This window comes from Hippopotamus amphibius, chromosome 14 (assembly GCF_030028045.1).
Source record: "Hippopotamus amphibius kiboko isolate mHipAmp2 chromosome 14, mHipAmp2.hap2, whole genome shotgun sequence".
NCBI classification, from domain to species: domain Eukaryota; kingdom Metazoa; phylum Chordata; class Mammalia; order Artiodactyla; family Hippopotamidae; genus Hippopotamus; species Hippopotamus amphibius.
The window spans coordinates 75,849,386-75,871,344 of record NC_080199.1 but is presented as its reverse complement, the minus strand read 5'-3'; positions in this window follow the sequence as shown (position 1 = coordinate 75,871,344).

Here is a 21,959-nt window from a genome sequence, read left to right as displayed (position 1 = left end):
CTAACAGCTCGGCTTCATTTCTTCTTATCTGAGAAAGAAGTTCAAGTTAGTAGAAAAACTTCATAAGTTATTGTGTTAGAGAGCTTGTGATTTTTCACAATTGAAGAACTGCAGTGATGGGATGCGTTTTTGGGTTTCCCCATTTCAGTGAGGCAGAAACACAGACAAATCTCTAATATCAGATATGCCTTACCTCTTTGGTTCAAAACATTCAAAAAACAAAACATTCAAACAAAATTTAGGTGAAAAATAGATTTCTGGTACATGCAAGCTGTTTCCATAGTGATTTCCATTATAAGCTTGCTTGGGGAAAAAAATGCAAACAGAATATAGCCAAGTCTCCTAGTAGCTGGCCTGCTGCTCCAGGCATCTGCTCCCTCTTTGCCCTGATACCCAAGGCCGTGCTAGAATGTGCCAGAACCACACATTCAGGTAGCTGGGGTGCTCACCTCCCCGTTTCCCCGCATGGACCTGGAAGTATCGCCCACCTGAGCTGTTTCTTGCTATGTCCCATCCAGCTGAGACTTCCATGGCGCGCCTGGGCCTCCTACCAGTGTCTCATCTATTTGGAGAAAAAAAAAGTCTAGTGTCATTCTGTCCCATCGAACAGATCTAATGAGCCAGAACTTGAGCCCCATCTCCATCCACACTGCCCACCGAGATATATCCTTGTTCATGGAACAGAGGCCACCAGCTTTATACGTTAATTGTACATAAGAACAGGGGCTTTTCTAAATGGATTTCTGGTAGACTTATCTGGGGTTGTGTTTAGTTGATGTTATAACCATCTAAATTCACAGATGAGGGACTTCCCTGGCGGTCCAGTGGTTAAAACTCCACACTTCTGGAGAAAAGGGAACTCTCCTGCACTGTTGGTGGGAATGTACGTTGGTACAGCCACTATGGAAAACAATTTGGAGGTTCCTTAAAAAACTACAAATAGAACTACCATATGATCCAGTAATCCCACTCCTGGGCAGATACCCAAAGAAAACCATAATCCCAAAAGAAACATGTACCATCATGTTTATTGCAGCACTATTTACAATAGCCAGGACATGGAAGCAACCGAAACGCCCATCAACAAATGAATGGATAAAGAAGATGTGGCACATATATACAATGGAATATTACTCAGCTATAAAAAGGAATGAGATGGAGCTATATGTCATGAGGTGGATAGACCTAGAGTCTGTCATACAGAGTGAAGTAAGTCAGAAAGAGAAAGACAAATATTGCATGCTAACTCATATATACAGAATCTAAAAATGGTACTGATGAACTCAGTGACAAGACAAGAACAAGGACGCAGATGCAGAGAATGGACTGGAGAACTCGAGGTTTGGGGGGGCGGGGGGTGAAGGGGAAGCTGAGATGAAGTGAGAGAGTAGCACAAACATATATATACTACCAACGGTAAAATAGATAGCCAGTGGGAAGTTGCTGTATAACAAAGGGAGTTCAACTCGAGGATGGAACATGCCTTAGGGGAGTGGGACAGGAAGGGTGGGGGGGACTCGAGGGATAGTGGGGGGGGAGTCGAGGGAGGGAGGGAATACGGGGATATGAAAACAGATGATTGAACTTGGTGTACCCCCAAAAAAATAATAAATAAATAAAAATTTTAAAAAAATTAAAAAAAAAAAAAACTCCACACTTCTAATGCAGGGGACACAAGTTTGATCCCTGGTTGGGGAACTAAGATCCTCCATGCCGCATGGTGCGGCCAAAAGATTAAGAAATTTAAAAAACTTAAAAAGTAAATTCACAGGTGATATCACAGACCCCAATAGCAAACCCCCCAGTGCCTCGTCTCCGTAGCGTTGAGGTTGACTGGAAAGGCACAAACGTAAAGGGAGAGTCTTCCATGTGCTACACGCTGCACTGGGGTGGGTTTTTGGTTTGTTTTTCCATATGTAATGCAGTTGAAGGTAAGATAGAGCTGAAATGTCACACTTGTGTCCCCAGAGCTTGAAAGGGATCATCTGGGCTTCGAATACGGTTTTTACCTGTTGCCGTATCAACTTCACAAAGAGCTTCATTGTACGTAGGGAAAGATGAGTTTGTGTATACCAACCCGACCTCTTTCGGGCCTTCCTGAGTGTATCAGCTACAAATCATACCCAGATAACTTCAGGGACCAAGCAGGTAGATGAACCAGGGCCAAGCTTAATCCATTTGGTCAGCACGATGTTCTTAAATGGTTTCATTTGAATAATTTAACACAATCCTTTACCGTCCAGTTCGTCGCAAGCCACTTCATGTTTCCTGCTCTCTTCCTGTCTCCCATTAACCGCGTGTCACTTTCATATATTCCTGCCACTTCTCTTTTCCCCAAAGGCATTTGGTTTTGCAGCAGCTGACATCAATGAGTGAAATGCTGCCCACCGTGATGGGGCGAGGAAGGATGTCATGGGGAGGGCGTGGAGAGGCATGTAAGACCTCCATAGTGACAGGCAGTGCTTGTCAAGGACTTAGCCGTGCACCGAACATTTTCTCAAATCCCGATAACAACCCAGTGGAGTAGGTGCTATTATCATCCCCATTTTCTAGATGAGGAAATGGAGGCACAGAGATAACTTTCCCAAGGGTGCACAGGTAACAAGCAATGGAACCAGGGTTTTAACCTGGCTCCAGAGGCCACACTTGTATACTCAGCTCATGTCAAAGTGCCTCCTTTTGATTCTAATAGGAGGAGGTTGAGAGGCACTCACTCCTTTGGGACCAGGCTTTAGCTACAAAATAAACTCAGATACGTATTTCTTTGTCTCCCTTCCCTCATCTGGAAAATAAGGATAATGATTATGCCTACCCCAGGGGGGTGTGACAAGGATAAAAAACATGGAGACACGGTTAGAAAAGTGCCTGGCACTCAGCGGAGACTGGAGAGCTTTGAGTGGACTTTCAGCGTCAACACTTTAAACGTCAGGAGAGGCAAGTTCAGCCCTCGGGCTGCCAGCTTACTCCCTCCGATGTAACAAGCCTCGGCTGTGTGCCAGTCGCATGATGAGTACTTTGGTTGCATTTTCTAACGTAACCTCGCAGGGCCCTTGGAACTGGATCCTTTTGTGCTCGGTTTACCATGTTCACCACAGCGCTGCGCAGCTAGCACAGGGCCAGGAGCCACACCCAGACGCTCTGACTTGAAAACCCAGGGCCTCTCCCCTTCTCTGCCCTGGTCACTGACAGGTGAATGAACAAACCTTCGCGGTGGCATTAATTAACATCATCTGGCTGTCCAGAGGTGGATGTTAATCAAAGCAATGATGTTCTTTTGTTGGTTTGAATCAACAAATTAGTGACTTACTTTTCAAGGCTGATTTCTAATTCAAACGAGTAGAGTCAAAGCATATGCCCTATGGATATATGACTCTGATCTGCTGGGCAGCATGGCATATAGCTAATAAATCTAAAACTCCGTTGTTACTTACATCTAGGTTTTCAAATAGAGGGCCAAAGGCACAGCCCCTTTATAGTCTATTTAAAATTGAAAGATGAGTTCATTCATTAAAACAGATATTTATTGGTCATCTGCTGACGACTAAAAGAAGTCTGTGCCCTCAGGAAACACACAGTCCATTGGGGTAGACAGATGAGTTTTATGGGAAATGAGCTGGGAGAATGAAGAACCAAGTGCAGTCAGCTCCAAGGGGGTTGAGACTAGCTCTGCCTGCAGGAGGGACAAGCTGAGGACAGCTTCACAATCAGAAAGAATAGGATGGACAGTGGGGAGGGGGGCAGAGGGAAAGTCACATGCACGGACCCATAGGAGCCAGAGGTATGTCTAAGACTGCAGCACTGAGTGTTTCGTGGAGTTTGTGGTGCTGAGTGTGGAATATTAAGGGGACAGTCTGATCCACGGTGACACCAGCAAGGGTTATGGTATCTGGAAACTTAACCGTCATACCCATCAGTACCGAGTGGTAGAATCGGCCTACATTAAAACCTGTCCTCGTTCTTTATAATCTCTACTTGGATTCCCCGCCCTGGAATTTGTTGAGACTAAACATGGCAGAGAATCTCAAGGAGACATCAAACTAACAGGTCCGTACCTGGGGAGAAAGCCTTGACTTCCAGTGAGCACGGAGGTTAACCAGAATCTTTTGTTCGGTACTTAGCTCCTCATGAAGCAGAACCTGACTACAGGAGACTGGAGAGGATGCTGGGATGCATCCCAGCTGTTTAGGAAAAACGCAGAAGTTGCTGAGAACTTCTGAAGGGGATACTTGAGAAGGGGATACCTTTTCAAATGCTTCCATCAGCCACCCCTTTCTTCTGTGCAAAGGGGAGAAGAGAGAAAGACAGAGCCATAACGTGACAACCCTGGATACAAACATGATCCGTTGTGGGCCCGCAATTACTCAGCAGTGTGCATCTAAATTGCTTTCTTTAGTCAGTACGTATCTGTTGAGTACCTCCAACTTGTAAGGGCTTATGGACACTTAAGAAGAAGGTTGTCCTTTCAAAAAGCATGCCATCTACTTGGGAGAGAAGACGTGTACACAAACCACTTTAAGTCAGATAAGTACCAATGGTGTGATTTATAATATCATAAGGGTTCAGAGAAGAAAGTGATTGTTTCTTCTTTGGGTCATCCAAAATACTACCACTTACTACAGAGTAGGGTCACCTGATCCAAAGGGAAAAGCTGGAAAATCTCAAAGAGTAACATAATTACATCTTTTAAGCAACACTTGCCTCTGTCCTATTCCTCAAGCACCAACAAGCTGCATGCCACCTCTGAGCATCCATACTGGCCGCTCCTCCTCCCTGGAACAGTCTCTCTCCTTTCACATGGTCACCTCCTCCAGGAGGCCTGCCCTGATGCCACCAGATCCCCTCTTCCAGTGTAAGCTCGCGAGAACTGGAACCCGGTCTATTTCTGAGCTGTATCCCCAAGGCCTGAGAAAGAACAGTATGTGCTCAATAAATAAATGTTAGTGGATGAACAGACACTGATAAACACCTACGCTTTCAGTATGTCCACCTCCAGAGCAAATAAAAACAGAAGAATCCTGGTACGTAGAGCTGTTTTATCTTGACTAATCAACGCGATGCATGTGAGGTCTCCTAAAGCACTCGCAGATACTCTAATGCTTCTCTGACTCTCTTCAGTCTGGAGTTTCCCATTTTCAATTCAGCATTTGCTCAGCTCTTGTAAGAAAGTTCATCAGGGGGAAAAAAAAGAAAAAAGAAAAGAAAAAAGGAAAGGAAAAGAAAATGTGCTTTCTGGACTCCAGAAAAATCTCAAGCACATACATCTAACTTCCTCTGTCGTAACTCTGATTTTCATCATTGTGCCTTTAGGTTTTTTCCGATGAAAAACCTTCTTACCTCATCCTGTCCGCTCCCTGTGACCTACTTCTCACAAAGGTCAGGGTGGTTCTTCTCTACGATTTACCAGAGTTTCACCATATACTTGGAGTTTGTAATACAAAAGTTTGGCTCTAACTTGTGGTTTTACTTCCATTTCTGCATCTTCCCACCCACCGGGCCTCCTGGGCACTTGACCTTGAGGAGCCTGCCTAGGGCACCTAGTTAGGGGCAGCATACCCCCCTGGGGGTTTCCTGAGACGTGAAAGCTCTGTCATCACTGGAGAAACACAGGCATGGCTCCCACTTCGTCTTTTTAAAATGTACTCGTTAAAACAGCCAAGCATAGCAATTTTAAACAGAAGCAAAAATCCCAAAATATATTTAGCGTATAGAAACTCCTGTCAAACATACAAGAAACTGCTCATGGTGATTTCCCAGCATTGCGGAAGTAGGAATGGGTGAATTGAGGAAGAAGATGGAAGAGAGAATTTTCACGGCATACCTTTTATGCTTTTTGAGTTTGGAAACATGCAAATGTATAACTATTTCAAAAATTAAGTAAAATGAATTTTTTAACTTAAAAGACAGTTATGTGACTATTTTTAAATTACTAGGCACAATCTAAACTAAAGAAAAACAATTTTTTTAAGTAACTTAGTGCAAGCCTAGTTCAATTCTGGTCTGTCTCTACCTAAATAGAACACACACTTGAACTCTGACACTTCCTTCCTTAGGACTCTGTTGGCGCTCTTCTGCCTACACGGGCTCAGACTCTGCAAGTTAAGTAAGATAACAGTCTCTTTACAGAAGGGCAAGCTTTTGTTTGCCTGCTTCAGGAGGGCTAGCCATGGGTGTTTCTCCTGCTCTGTCAAAAGGAAGAGGTTGTGGAGGAAATGGGAGACAGGAAGAAAGGAGATGAGCCCAGAAAATTCTCTCTGATCTCATGTTCCTGGTGCTCCATCCTCAAGGCCCAAACAGAAAAGAGATGGAGCGATCACAGTTCCTCACGTGATCCTGTAGTCCATGATCACGTGACCACCATCACAGGACCTCCTGCCCAACACCTGTCCACAGAACAGTCCTGGGCTTTTCCTCAGCACAGGAAGAGTGCTCATCCTCCCAGGCACTTTTGCATCTTAACCTTTTCTGGATGTTTTCGTAAGGCTTTTTATTTTTTCCTTTAGCCTTTCCCAATTCCCTCTGGTCAATTCTACTAAGCATGGTAGAAATTGTACTTTTTTTTTTCGTTTTAACAACAGTTACTCATAGGAGCAGATATATCTGCTTTCTGGCACAAAACTTGAGGATACACAAATGACAGATGATACCAGAATTTCTTTTAATAGGTCTTCCAGGTAATAGGAGAATGCATGCACATCTTTCCAAGGCTCAAGCCCAGGGCTGCTCCTCTTGACAACCTGGGCGCGCAGTGTCCCCAGAGCCACTGCTTCCTTGTCTTTGCTGCCTATAAGCAGCAAGGAGCTTTTAATTTTAAGGGTTCCATTGTCGATCATTACTAAGAAATAGGAAATAGACAACGAAAATAATAAATAACGGAAAAACAAATTTTATAAAGCCATGGTCGACTTCTGAAACACTAACGGGTTTCAAGTGAAGAATTAGGATGTCGCCTGGCTTGAGTCCCTCCCCTCCACCCCACAGGATGTCCAGTTTGTGATCCTGAACAAGCTCTTCACCTTCTAAGCTCAGTTTCTTCGTTATGCGAAGGGAAGACGTCTGCTTCATCAGGTTGTCGGGGAGATTAAATGAGATGCTGCACATAAGGACTGAGAACCACAGCTGTCCCCCGGTGGGTGAGATGAGAGAGTGCCCGGCTCTTCTCCCGGATTCTTTCCCCTTTTCTCCTCAATAAGATGATTGATTTGGTCAGAACAGCGTGTGGTTGCTTGATTCAAAGAGTGATGAATTCACAATAGCCAGATGTGGAAACAACCCACGTATCCATCGATGGAGGAATGGATAGAAAAACTATGGCAAATACACATAATGGAATATTACTCAGCCTGAAAAAGGAACAAAATTCTGACACCTGCTACAATGTGGATGAGCCTTGAAGACACTATGCTAAGTGAAATAAACCAGTCACAGAAGGACAAATACAGTATAATTTCACGCACATGACGTACCTAAAATAGTCAAATTCCTAGAGACAAAAAGGAGAATGGGGCCAGGGGCTGGGAGGAGGGGCAACAGAGGGGTAGTGTTTAACGGGCAGAGTCTCTGTTGAGGACGATGGAAAGGGTTTGGGTGTAGCTGGCGGGGATGGTTGCACAGCAGTGGGAATGTACTTAGTGCCATTGAATGGTACACTTAAAAGTGGTTAAAATGGTACATTTCACCTATATTTTTTAAGATTTATTTTATTATTATTATTATTATTTGGCTGCATTGGGTCTTCATTGCTGCGCACAGGCTTTTTTCTAATTGAGAGCAGGGGCACTCGAGGTTTGCGAGGGGGCGGGGGGTGAAGGGGAAGCTGAGACGAAGCGAGAGAGTAGCACAGACATATACATACTACCAACTATAAAATAGAAAGCCATTTGGAAGTTGTTGTATAACAAAGGGAGTTCAACTCGAGGATGGAAGATGCCTTAGAGGACTGGGAGGGGGAGGATGGGGGGGACTCAAGGGAGCGTGGGGGGGGAGTTGAGGGAGGGAGGGAATACGGGGATATGTGTATAAAAACAGATGATTGAACTTGGTGTACCCCCAAAAAATAATAAATAAATAAATTTAAAAAAAAATTATCAAAAAAAAAAAGAGAGCAAGGGCTACTCTTCATTACGGTGTGTGGGCTTCTCTTGTTGTGGAGCACAGGCTCTAGGTGTGCAGGCTTCAGTAGTTGCAGCACGTGGGCTCAGTAGTTGTGGCTTGCAGGCTCTAGAGCGCAGGCTCAGCAGTTGTGGCGCACAGGCCTAATTGCTCTGCAACATGTGGGATCTTCCCAGACCAAGGCTTGAATCCGTGTCCCCTACACTGGCAGGCAGATTCTTAATCACTGCGCCACCAGGGAAGCCCTACCTATTTTATAATTTACTACAATAAAAAAATAATCATTTAAAAAAACTCACCAAGGAACTATAGACAAACAGTGCCAATGTGTTCGTTTATACTGTGTTCCTTTGCCCTCTGGGCCCCAGAGCACAGACTACTTCTGTTACATTGACTTGCCTACAGAGTCGCCTCTCCTGGCACCAAGTGTGCCTCCCCACCCTTAGGTGTGTCTTCTCAGTGCTCCCAGGGACCTGCCCGGGGATCCCAGCTCCGCTCCTGGTCATGACCGAGATGCAGAGGCTACAAAGGCACCAGGCACGCTATGACTTGGCAGGAAGCCAGGCCTCGGTCCCTGCCCCGCTGCCCGTCTGCTTCAGCGCTTCTCCTTCACGGCTTCCCTGGTCCCCGCGCGTCCCCTTCACGCCCTCTTTTCCACCTGTGTTGACCCTTTGGATCGAGTGACTCAGCGTTTGGATTGCCTGCTTGCCTGGGCACCGGACCCTGTGAGGTTCAGCTTCCTGTACCTGCTCCCCGAGGACTCCCGGGGTCTGCCAAGCAGCTGAGGTCATTCTCTGTTGTCACCAGCAGAGCCACCAGTCACTGAGGCTGGGAACTTGAGCATCACCCATTTCTGCTTTCCCTCCTCTGCCCCTCCGTCAGTTCCACCGCAGGACACCTAGTGTCTGTGTTTGCTTCGGAACCTGCCCTCCCATCCTGCTAGAGGTCAGGGCCCACCATCCCCTAACGAGCCACTGCACCAGCCTTCCGTCTGGTCTCCCTCCTCTAGTCTGTGTCCCTCCAGGCCTTTCTCCCTGTGACAGCCAGAGCCGTTGTCCCCAGATGCAGATCTGGTCTTGGTGCCCTCCGGCCGAGAAGCTCCACAGGTCCCCAGTGCCGGAGGACCAAGTTGAAGTTCTTTGCTTGCCAGAATAGATCCCTCACATTGGCCCCCCACCCGTCACGCCAGCCCCGGCCCCTCCCCCACCCGCCAGTCTTTATCCCAACGCTCTGTCTCCCTCTCCTCACGGGCTTCTGCCACCTCTGCCTCCGCCCACGTTGCTCCTTCTGCCAAGAAGGAGCATGTGGCCTGGTTTGCCCCAAGCAGTCTCTGTTTATACCTGTTGTTCAGTGTAATTATTCATAGCCTTCCTTTCACTCTCCAAAGTGTCCTGGTTTGGGCAACACGTTATGTGGTCACTGCATCTGCCCCAATTCTTCATCTGGCAAATCTCCACTCACCCTCTACCATCCGGTGGATGTTGGAACTGCAGGGAAGCCTTGCCCGCCTCCTGCAGGCAGTGCCCGCTCAGCCTTCACCGGGTAGCTCCTTGACGGGGTCTACCACGGCGCATGTTAGGGAATTGTCTGTCTCCCCTGCTAGATTCTTTGCATCTTATATACCTTTTCATCCGCAGCACTCAGAAGAGTCCCAGGCATAAAGTAGGTGATCCGTTAAAGTTTGCTAAGAGGAATGGAAAATGTGAGTTCATTTAAGTGAGAGCTATGCGCCCAGCCCTGTTCCCGGTTCCTGGCAAAGCAGATGACCATCCACATTCTCATGGAGTTCACATTCAAGTGGAGGAAGTGGACGTATGTTAGTTTCTGAACAGGTCCCTGGCAGGGGTATAGGTATGGGATTTGCTTTGACTAAGCAGGCTCACCCCCAGAGCTGGACTGGGGGTCAGCTCCCCTTGAGGCCCAAGGCTGTCTGAGGGATGAAGGCCACCTTGATCAAAGCAAGCATTTGGTCGGAAGGGAAGAAGCAAGACGTGTTGCTGAAAGCAGGGTCTGGGAGATGCCAGATGCTGGCTTTGAAGATGGCGGGAGCTGGCACAAGCCAAGGAATATGGGTGGCCCCTCAAAGCTGGATAAAGGCAAGGAAATGGACCCCTTCCTGGAATGTCCAGAAAGGAATGCAGCTCTCTCTGGACCTTGAGTTTAGCCCAGCGAGACCCACGTCAGACTTCTGATCTTCAGAACCAGAAGATAATACATTTAAGTTCTGAAGGAAGGAGAAGGGAAGAGGCAAGGAACAGATGCTGGGTAAACGCATCCTGTGGGGGTAGGATTGGGAGAACGACACACTTCCAGGCCAGGGCTGCTTCTCGTAATGTCTTCTTTCCATCCTGCCAGAGTATCTGTGGGACAGTATGTTTAACTCGTTTGAAGATAATTCGGAATATTACGGTAAAGCCACGGATGAGTACACACCTGGGCACGCACCACGTTATAAACTGTTCACGTCAATACGGGGCCAGGATCAGTCAACTCTGTCGTGGAAACTTTCCTCGACCATTCTTGCTCCCTAACTTTTACATCAAGCACCACCGATAGTCATTTTCGGTCATTATAATGCTAACTCTAGGAAAACATCCCCAGAGAGATTGCTCCCATTCAGATATGAAAATAAAAACAAATCAACAGACGTGAAAACGGCAAAATCGTCTGTTCCGTGGACATAGTTTCAACAGAAGAAGACAGTAACCACGGCACCAGATCTCTTTAGGATTAGGTCAACCCCGGAAACCCTAAATACCTTTCCTCCTGGGTCTATTATTAAATGGCCTGTGAAATTCTCAATCCTATAACCAAAGCACATCAAAGAAAATTTCTTCTCCCTGTTTCCCCAGGGAATTGACCTGGCGATTAAGAGGATGTACCCTGAAGTCTTGCCATCTTTTAGTTATTTTGTTTCTGAACTTGGCACAGGGAATTAAAAAGCTGATTTTCTATGGTCAGAAATTCTTAAAAATACTTCTATGTCATTATAAAAGTTTGAAAACATGTAACAGGGTGAAGAAAGAAATTAGAATCACCATAATCCACCATTCAGACAAAATCACTGTCAACAATTTGGTGTATTTCCTTCCAGTCTTTTTTGTCTGCAGTTTGGAAAGCGTCTGCCCTGGCCTGCTGCGTCTCACCCTGGAGCTGAGGATGGGTGCACTTACCAGGGAGCTTTCCGTATGACCCTTGTGGCAGTGTGGGTCTTTGTCTCCTCCCTGTTCCGCCTGTTTCCTCACTGATAACGCTCTGTTTCTTCTTCCTTACCTTGTGTTCTACCTCTTCCCCCACTAAACACACAGTTATGGTCTTGTGACCCTACTTTGAGTCTTCATTTGACCTCTGGTCCCCATACCGTGTCCCTGATCAGGATTTCAGAGCCCTGTCACTTCAGATCTTTTCATCTCACCACCTTGACCCTGAAACCAAGTTCCCTGGGCCAGATCTGATCTTTATTGCAGCTTTCCCTTACTTATAAGCATTTCCCCATGGCGCTGAAAAGCCTCTGTAAATTGAAATTGAATGGTTGCATGTTATCCTCTTTTATGTTTGACCTTATGTTAGTTTCAATTTGTCACTGTTATGAATAATATTCCAATGAATATCTTTGTAAATAAATCTTCAACTATATATCAGATGACTTTCTTAGGTCAGGTGCATAGACACAAAAGCACTGACATAAAATGAGGCACAAAATATTTGATACATATTGTTAACTTCATTTCTAGAGAGGGTGCAAACCTCCACTCCCACAGCAGAGGACCCTGTGTCCCTGGGTCTGTCTTTCACCATTGCCAACCTGCAACATTGTTGTCAAAACAGAGAACAAAAGGGAATTTGGGAGTAGAAAGAAGCTTTCTCAACCCAATCAAGAGCATCTGAGGTACAGTAGAAACTAACACAATATTGTAAAGCAACTATAATCCAACAAAAAATTTAAAAAAAAATTTTTTTTAAAAAGAGCATCTGAGGGATGGACTGGGATTTGGGGATTGGTAGATGCAAACTATAACATTTAGAATGGATAAACAATAAGGTCCTACTGTATAGCCCAGGGAAATATATTCAGTATCCTGTGATAAACCATAATGGAAAAGAATATAAAAAAAGAATGTATATGTGTGTATAACCGAGTCACTTTGCTGTACAGCAGAGATTGGCACAACATAGTAAATCAAGTAAACTTCAATTAAAAAAAAAAAAAAGAGCATCTGAAAAATGTACAACTAGCATCACAGTTAATGGTTTCAGACCAAATGCTTTCCCCCTAAGATCAGGAACAAAGCAAGGCTGTCCACTCCAACAGTGCATTATTTTAAAATATTTGTTAATATATTTAAAATCACTATGCATTTAAATTTGCATCTCTTTGTTTTCAAGAATAACTTTCCTTATGTTTATTAGCTATTGGTTTCTCTTCTTTCATGAATTATGTATCTGAAGTCTTTGTCCATGCTTCTGTCAGTGTCCTATGGTTTTTTAAAAGTATTTCTGTGAACTCTATATTTTTGTCTTAAGTATTTATTTTTACAAATTTGTAGTCTGCTTTTTTTTGAATGCCACATTTTTGCAGTAGAGAATTTTTATTTTATTTTTTAATAGTGATCAAAACTATGGATTTGTCTCTTTTTAAGTTGTTTTTATGCTTCACCATTTCTTCTTACAGTACTGCATGGTACCACAGAAACTATACTGCTTCCATATTCAAGAACTAGCTGGGTAGTTCAAAGCCCCATGACCAATTTTCCTATGAAAAGTAGTTCTTACATCCTGCAAGTGATATTATTTGTGCCATTATAGTGCATCGACATGAAAAACAAAATGGCTCAGAGAATCTAATTTGCAATATTGGTTCAAAGTTGCAATGTGTAGCATCTGTACTCGGCTCTGAGTTATGCTTTCATCTATAATTCTCGATTAAAAAGATGGCGAGGTTGATTATTCAAGAGGCAGAAAGGAGCATAAAAATTTATGAAAGAATTTCACAGGGAAGGATAGTTTAATTTGGATTGAAAGTTCACCTTACTAAGTGTTCAAAGTGGAAATGGAGAGTTTTCTCCTCTTCAAGAATAGCTAAAGGAGAGTAAATAAGAACAGTTATTTTCATGTGTCATCAATCAACAGTTTATCAACCATACTGAGTATTGAATTTTCCAAAGGTTGTTAGTCTAAAAGGGGATGATTTTTTAATCTTAGTCTTTTAGTTTATGAAAGTGACACTGAAGAATCTTTCATTTGACTTTATTTGTAGCTTAAGTCATGTATAATATCTCCAGGTCAGTAGCTGATAAATTACTGTATTTTTATTACACTTTATATTCTTTTGTCTCATAATGAGTTTGTATGTGAGTCAGTAAGACAGGATGTACCTCAGCGTAACTACTTTCAAGAATTAATATAAGCATGTGATGAAAAAGATTTTTATGATATCAATATTCTCAACATAAAACAAAGGGAAAGTCCAGATGAAGCAATTTAAGAGAATAACTCAGACAAAAGTACAAGAAAAAAATCCTTAATTACTGAGCCTCAAAAAGAATGCATCTATCAATCACAATTTCAAAATATATCAGTGGAAAGAGAGGAAAATTGCAGTACGCAGCACAGCTGAAAAGCGCTCTGAATTTGGAAACACACACAATCTGAGCCCCTAGCTGCCTCACCCGCTCTGCTTCCCCGATGCCCAGTTCCGTCCAGCCTTTCTAGAATTTGCTTTCTGTCCCAGCACAGTGCCTGCATGGAGCAGGGACTCAATGAATGGTAGCTCTTATGAACACCTTTTCCGTAGGTCCTTGGGGAACAGAATCAACATTCATATGGAATACCAGGAGTCTGGGCTCTGGGGCCAGGCTGCCGGATGCAAATCTCGCATCTGCTGTTTACCAACTGTGTGACCTTAAGCGTGGTTATTTAACCTCTGGGTGTCAGTGGACTCTCATTTAAAGTGAAAATAAGAATAGCATTCGAGGTTTATGTCAGGATTAAATGAAATAAGCCATACCAAATACCTGCATAGAGTAAGCATTTGGTACACTTGAGCTATTCATACACAGAGGAGAGAAACACACAACAGCTGCATATTCTCTGTACCATCCTCTGCAAGTAAAACAAAACAAAACACAACAAAACATATATAAACACATTCTAAGGGCCACGGAATCGGGTTTAGCTGCATGAAATAAATAAATACCCTCTCCCCACCGCAACACATGCACACACACACACACACACGTACACACCAGCAGTTTAGGAAAATGGAAGTTAATTTCTCTCACACACTAAATAAGCCAGAAGGTAGGCAGCCCAGGGCTGCTCTAATCGGTCCGCGAGTATCTGGATGGGGGCTTTTGTTGCACTGCTCTCCCTCCACAGAGAGCTGCTGCCTGGCCCCTGGAGGTATTTGATCCCTACCACCTGATCTCCTTTCCCAGGCAGCAAGAAGCAAAAAGGGGGCAACAGGGCCTGCCTTACCCTTTCAAAACATTTGTCGGTAGTTGCATCCAACACGTCCATTAACATTCCGCGGGTCAGGACTTGGTCTCAGAGTCCCATCAAGCTAGGAGGGAGCCTAGGAAAGAATCTCTAGTCTGAATGGTCATGTGTCCAACCAATAACTGGGGGTCTGAGTACACAGGAGAGAGTGGACACTGGGGAGGAAAAGAGCCTAGCAGGTAACAAGCGGGCCCAGAGCAAGAAACGTAATGATGATATTTAAAAGGAGGGAGCGCAACCTCCCAACTGCATGTATTTGCTTTTCTATTTGTGAGGGCACAGTTGTCAGTGGTTTGCTTCGCTGTGTTTTATGTTTTAATCCTTAGAATTACGAAAAGGATTATGGTCTCAGCCCTCCTGGAAATGCTTACCAGAAGAGTATCCAACCCATTCTGACCTCGGCGCTTAGAGAGGAAAAACGCTCAGGGAGGGTATCAAAGAAACGCCACCAGATGACTAACTGCCCCGAACGATAAGACCTAGGACAGACCGTTAAGGAAGGGTCCTGAGTCATCCAGGGAAAGATATGGCTGGAGGGTGACTAAATAATGATCTCCTGCTACACAAAGGACTCTGCCCCAGAGGAGAGGGGAGCAGAGGAGGAAAGAGAGGAGGGCCAGCCGTTCATCTCCACTGAGACTGGAGAGAAGGGTAGAAGCAGAGTGACTTAGGGTGACCTGTCAGGAGAAATGTGCTGGCTGACCTGTCAGGACCTGTCAGGAGAAATGTGCTGGCTGTTACTCACCGCAGGACCTCCCTGAACACTGAGATGTTTGCATATGCTCCTCCCTGCAGGCAGGGTTGGGGGCAGGAGGGGTGGGGCACAGGTAGAGGGCAGGTGAGCCACCTGAACAGCAAAGGTTTCCTTTCCCGTGCCTCAGTTTCCCTCGTGGAATAACTATGTTTCCGAGTTCAGAAAAAGGATACTGTGTTGATCTAAAAGATAAGTTCTGGTTATGTGTGCGCATAAAAAGTAATAACTACACAATGTCAGCATATTGCAGAATAGGCCCTGCAAGGAGAGATGAATGCATTTTCCATGTTTTAAGATATCATTTTAAAAATTATAATAGTAGGACAATGGCTTTCCAGTCAAGATGGTACACAAGGTGCATTTCATCCTCTGCAAACATCAAGTAATGCCAAATGAAATATACACAGAGAAAATAAAAAAGAAAATGGCTCACAAATGAGACAATTACTTATGAAGGCAAGAAAGAGAAAAGAAGGGGTAAGAGCCTAGTGGGACCTGGGCTGTGGGTCTCAGAACAGGCAGTGGTGGCTGAGAATCTGGCTGCTATGATGATGAGGCCAAAAATCCTACCTGAGACTGAAGACCAAAGCCACAGTCACTGCTGAAGCCAGGGGCTGGCGCGCACAACCTCCTCCCCTCCTTTCCCTCTCCCTTCTCTAGATTCCACTCCGCAGGGGGATGGGGTTTCCCTCGGAGAGCTCCTGAGCTCTGCCAGGTGCGGCCACCCTGTGAGATGAGGTCATGATGGATCTGCAGGCCTTTCTCCTTCTCTCCCCTTCCCTATTTCTGTCCAAGTTTGCCGTCGCTCTTACATCTTCATTCTGTCCTATAACTCTAATTAAGTCTTTGGGCTTTGTATAGAGGTTCACTGCAAAGCAAGTAATGTGATTGAACCCATAGAAAAGGAAAATAGTTGGCACAGTGGTTAAGAATCTGCCTGCCAATGCAGCGGACACAGGTTTAATCCCTGGTCTGGGAGGATCCCACATGCCAAGGAGCAACTGAGCCCGTGCACCACAACTACGGAGCCTGCGAGCCACAACTACTGAAGCCCATGTACCTAGAGCCCGTGCTCCGCAACAAGAGAAGCCGGTGCATTGCAGGGAACAGTAGGCCCCGCTCGCTACTGGAGAAAAGCCTCAGCGCAGCAATGAAGACCCAATGCAGCCAATAAATAAATTATTTATTAAAAAAAAGAAGAAAGAAAAGGAAAAGTACAGTCTCATGACACCTGTGTCATTGTTAAAGACTTTTCTAAATTCTCGGTATAGCTCAAAATCACATTTTAGTTAGCTTCCTGTTCGGGTCATGACTATCTTGTACAGCATTTGTTTTCCCCAGTTTCTAGTTTCCTTTCACGTGTGTGTGTGTGTGTGTGTGTGTGTGTGTGTGTGTGTGTGTGTTTCTAAGTATTATTGGAAGATTTTCACTTTATCATTAAGAATTTCCAGATTCCGGGCTTCCTAGGTGGCGCAGTGGTTGAGAATCCCCCTGCTAATGCAGGGGACACGGGTTCAAGCCCTGCTCCGGGAAGATCCCACGTGCCGCGGAGCAACTAAGCCTGTGCACCACAACTATTGAGCCCATGTGCTGCAACTACTGAAGCCCACACGCCTAGAGCCTGTGCACCACAACGAAGAGTAGCCCCCACTCACGGCAACTAAAAAGAAAACCTGCGCACAGCAAAAAAGACCCAACATAGCCAATAAAATAAATAAATTTATAAAATAAAAAAAAAAATTAAAAAAAAAGAATTTCCAGGTTCCTAAATATTCAATGTGTGTAATGAAATCTACTTGCTTCTTAAAGATGTCTTCCTGGAGTCTTTTCACTTCCTGTTTTAATCTGAACTGACAGATTTCCAGGCCTGTTACATATATGACCCCCAGTGGTTCTTTTCAATGATTTCCTGGGCTGGTTCCCAGGCTTCTGAGATTCATACCACCCTCTTTCTTGGATTCCTTCTCAGTTTGGGAGGAGCACATCCTTGATTAGTTTTTTCAGAAAGGGAATATGTAGAGGTAAACTCTGTGAAGGCTTAACGTTTTAATTTTATCCTCACATTTGCTTGTTTGATTGGATATAGTTTTAAGTTTGGGGGTCATTGCTCCCCTGTGTTTTCACAAATGATGTCACTTTAGATATTTCTGATTCTAATTTATTCCTTATTTCCTATGAGAAACTTCTTTTCTTTCCTCTCTGCAAAATTTAGGGGTTTTCTTTTTAAACTTGGCATTCTGAGCCTTGATCAGAACACACCTAAGAGTGTGTGTGTGTGTGTGTGTGTGTGTGTGTTTAATTCCTTGTCTCTGGTACTGGTTGACTTTTTCCATCTGAACACTTGAGTTTTTCTTCAGTTCAGGGAAATTATCTTCAGTTATTTCCTTAAACACTTTCCTTTCACTTACTAATCTCTCCTTCTGAAACTCCTATTAAATAGATATTGAATCCTCTATGTTTCTTAACTTTCCCTCATTTTTGCTCCATGTTTTGGGATATCTCTCTGTCCCTATCTTCTGGATCACTGTTTGATATTTTACTCCATTCAGACCTTCTACTTTTGAGTTTTCATTTTAGCAATCATGTTTTTAATTTTTGAGAATTTTGAATTTTCTCAGGGCTCTTTTTCCATGGCCATCTGTTCCTATTCTTTTTTTCAATAGATAAATAGTCCATCTTTTGGAGCTTAGATTAGAAAGTTCTTTTTTAAGTTTGTTTCATGTCTCCCACTCTCTGAAAAGATGTGTTCTACTTGTTCAAATTGGTCTTTCACAGCATTAGTTGCTTTTAAATGTCTTACCATCTTTGATTGACAAGGCTTGGCTTGGAAATGATGGATACATTGATTTTTACAGGCAACTGACATGTGTTTCCTTTGCAAGTATGTATTCACCCATTTACCTGAACGGCCTCTCCCCCATCCCACTCCCACCCTCCACTCCCACCAGAATGGGGGGGGTGGGGGGGGGCGGGTAAGAAGTCTGTGTAAAGAAGTCAGGGTGCATCCTCTTCACAGGCAGGCTCAGAATTGCTGGAACAAACAAGGAGCCCCTCGGAGAGAGGAGCCCCTTGCTGGGGGCTCCGTGTGGGGGTCCGGAGGCTCAGCTCCTGCTCTGCCTCAACCTGCTGCCCCCACACCTTCCCCGTGGCATCTCCTCAGACACAGCTTTATGTTATCAGAGTCAGGACCCCCAGGGCTGCAGCTCCAGCAAGGGGTGCTGTTCCGGATATTTCTTGGAGGCGGAGGGACTAACTGACGGAGCCAGTGCACAGCGGGCCCTTCAAGTCATCACTCCTTCTCTCCCCACTTGCTGACTCCAAGTCCTGGAATTTCTCCAGGGCTCTGCCACTCCTTCCGTGGTGGCCTGGGGTTATCCTTGTGTTCCACTATGGTCCACTTTCTATCCACTTTCTGCCTTCTATAAATTTTCCAAAATGTCTTGTTTTGGAAGTGGTGATTCCTTGTTCTTAAGGCCCCCATGTCTTCCCACTGTTTTCCTATATCCTTTCCCATTTCCCTGAGGTCTGCTTGGCTCTGGGCTTACAACTGGGAAGAAGACAGACACACTCCCTTTTCTTGTGGTGTTTATGATCTTGAGTAGCTGAACAGACAACTCATGGCGTTAGCACAGTGTGACAGGAGGGATTCCCTGACCAGGGGAGAAAAGGCTCTCAAAGGAAAGGGTGTCTAAGCTGAGATCTGAAGGATGATCAAGTTTTATGTGGGCTTAAGGATGGGTGTGGCCAGAACAGAAAGGAGGAAGGAACTGCATTCCAGCCTGAAGGAGCAGCTTGTGAAAACGTGTAATCCCTGTAGGCGAGGGTGGCCAGCACGTAAAGGGTCTATATGTGTCCCTGTGCCTCATGGGGCAGGATGGGCCTGAACAAGCTGCCCACCTGTCCTAAGACAGTTCCTTTCCTGTGTCTTTGCTTCAAAGGACAAAGGGAATCAGTGTCTATAGAGGGCTTCTGCTGGAAATGCTACTGCATATCATCTCCCTGATTCTCTCAGTAACCCAGGGAGACAGGTGTTATTGATGCCAGTTTAGAAGTAAGGAAATTGAGGCTCTGAGTGGTTAAGCAACTTGTCCAAGGCCACACAGCTAGTAAGTGGTCACACTGGGATTTTAATCCGTTGAGGCATCTCTAAAGTATGCTTTTTTACAGCAGGTGCCAATGTCTTTTCTCCCCCAATGTTTAAAACTGTGGTAAAAGACACATAACATACAATTCAACATCTTAACCATTCTTAAGTGTACAGGTCAGTGGCATTAAGTACATTCATATTCTTGTGCAGCTCTTACCTCTCTCCATCTCCAGAGCTCGTTTCATCCTGCAAAACCGAAACTCTGCGCCCATTAAATAATAATTTCCCTCTTCCCTCCCCCTAACCCATGGCAACCACCAGTCTACTTTCTGTCTCTATGGATCTGACTACCCTAGGCACCTCATCTCATTGCAATCAGGCAGTATTTGTCTTTTTTGTGACTGGCTTACGTCACTTAGCATCATGTCCTCAAGGTTCACCCATAGAGTGCCAATATCTTTTTAATACCCCGGTACCTCCCAATAATCTCCAAACAGAAGAAGGTGCCCCAACTTGAGCTGAAAGTGGGAGGAATTAAGTTGTGATAAAATTCAACCTCATTGAGGAGACTGTTGAAACAGTGCTGAATCACCAGAGGACGCTAAAATTTTCAAAATCTCAGGTCCTGCACCCACTGGTGTACGTGATCTGACTCCACTGCATGTTAACTAGTCAGAATGTACACCCCGTCCTGGCAGTCTAACTTTAGTCCGTTTGATCCAGAGATCTCCCTGCCCGGTGACGTGACTCCTGAATTCTATTCCGGAGAAAGGACCCCTCCCTTATCACTGGAGCAGGAGCCAATCATTCATTCGTTCACCAGGTGTGCGCTATGTCACATTCCAGCGTGGTGACTGGTTTCCATCTGCACCTCTGAGCCAATCTCCACCTTCTCCGCTCTGCCTCATGTCCCACGGGCTGACCTGTAGGACTGGCTTTCAGCTGGACTGGGCACTTGGAGGCACCAGCAGGAGCTTGGGGACTGGTCAGCATGTTGATTACCCTGGCTTTCTCTCAGCAGGGCTGCTGTGGGTTGGCACCTTGTATGCACCTAATTACCTGGAAAATGCGTTCACTAGCAGCAAAAACAAATAAATAAATAAAAGTAGTGTGCCTCCGTGTGTCAAGGACAGCACTGTATCTTAACTGTCCTGCCTCAGAGCTAGATCAAATCCTGCTGCCATGATATCATCTGGAGGGAGCTTGTTTGTCTTGATAGTCTACAGACCATGACACGGGTCCGTTACACGGATGGCATTATGCTAATTGGATTCGGGGAGCAGGCGGCAGGACGCGCCTTAGGGGCACTGGCGAAACAGGCAACTTGAAGGAGTTGGGAGATTAAGTCCCGGGGCTGTGACACCACCGACGGTTCTGGGGGCCCAGGGGTCTGAGGCCTGCTGGTATGTCTCCTTCTACAAGGGAGAGACAGCTGCTGCAGCTCACCCCCATACCGCATAGGAGACACAACACTCAGTGAGTTTAGAGGCAGCCTACACCATATTTGTCTGCGTGCCTCTCTGACCTAATTACTGGGTATCTTACAAGGCTACCAGTTTTGAGTGGGCAAAGGGCGTGGAAGGTTCTGACACAAATGCAGGCTGCCTTACAAGCAGCACACGCAGTGGCGTGGGAGAATCTGAGGCTGTGGGGGTCCCTGGCAAGGCCCCGTAAGACCCACGTAAAGGCAACTGCTGATAACTAGTTTTTCAGTTGAAAAGCAGCCCCTGGACAGTTTGAGAGCCCCACAGAGACTGGGCATTTGACCCTGGGTCACAAAGGACTCCGTGATGTAAACTGCCCCTCACGCCCAGGACATGCCCCGCAGCATCGTTGTAAAGTGTGGATGATACATTGAGACCAAGCTCTGCAGGTCTGGAAACCTCATGTCAGGTGGCCCCTGCTCCACAGTCCGTGAGCGAAGGACACATGAGGTGGGGGTGGAAGCTGTGCACAGGCCAGTAGCACACTCTCTGTCACCAAGGCTGGCCTGGCTCGTGAGGGGCGAGCGTCCAATCGGCCTGCGGCGGCTGACCAACACAGAGACTCTGAAATGGCATCGTGCCCCAAGGGGACCACCCGGAGACTCCTTCCGTCAGGGAGGGGCCAGAACCAGCCTCAGAGAGACAGACCTTTGCTCCAATCACGGATTTGCCTTCCCTGCCCCCCGACTTCTGCCAGCACCAGCATTCTTGACTTAGAGAATGTCTTATCTTCACCACGGTGTTGCAACTCAGCGTCTCCCCCCAACAGGAGATGCATTTTCAGAGGGTGTCGTTTGCCAGTGGGATCTTGACCACGGAATTCACTGGCTTTATCACATGCTGCATTCCCTAGGAAAAGATTGCTTAATAGAGTGGCCTGCAGAAGACAGATATGGTGACAGCTGGGAGGCAACACCCTGCAAGGTGGGCACTTGCCTAGTACCCAAACCAGAGGCCAGCGTTTGGTGCCACCGCTCCCATAACCAGACTGCAATGGTCTGGGGACCAAGGGGTGGGGGTAGGAGCG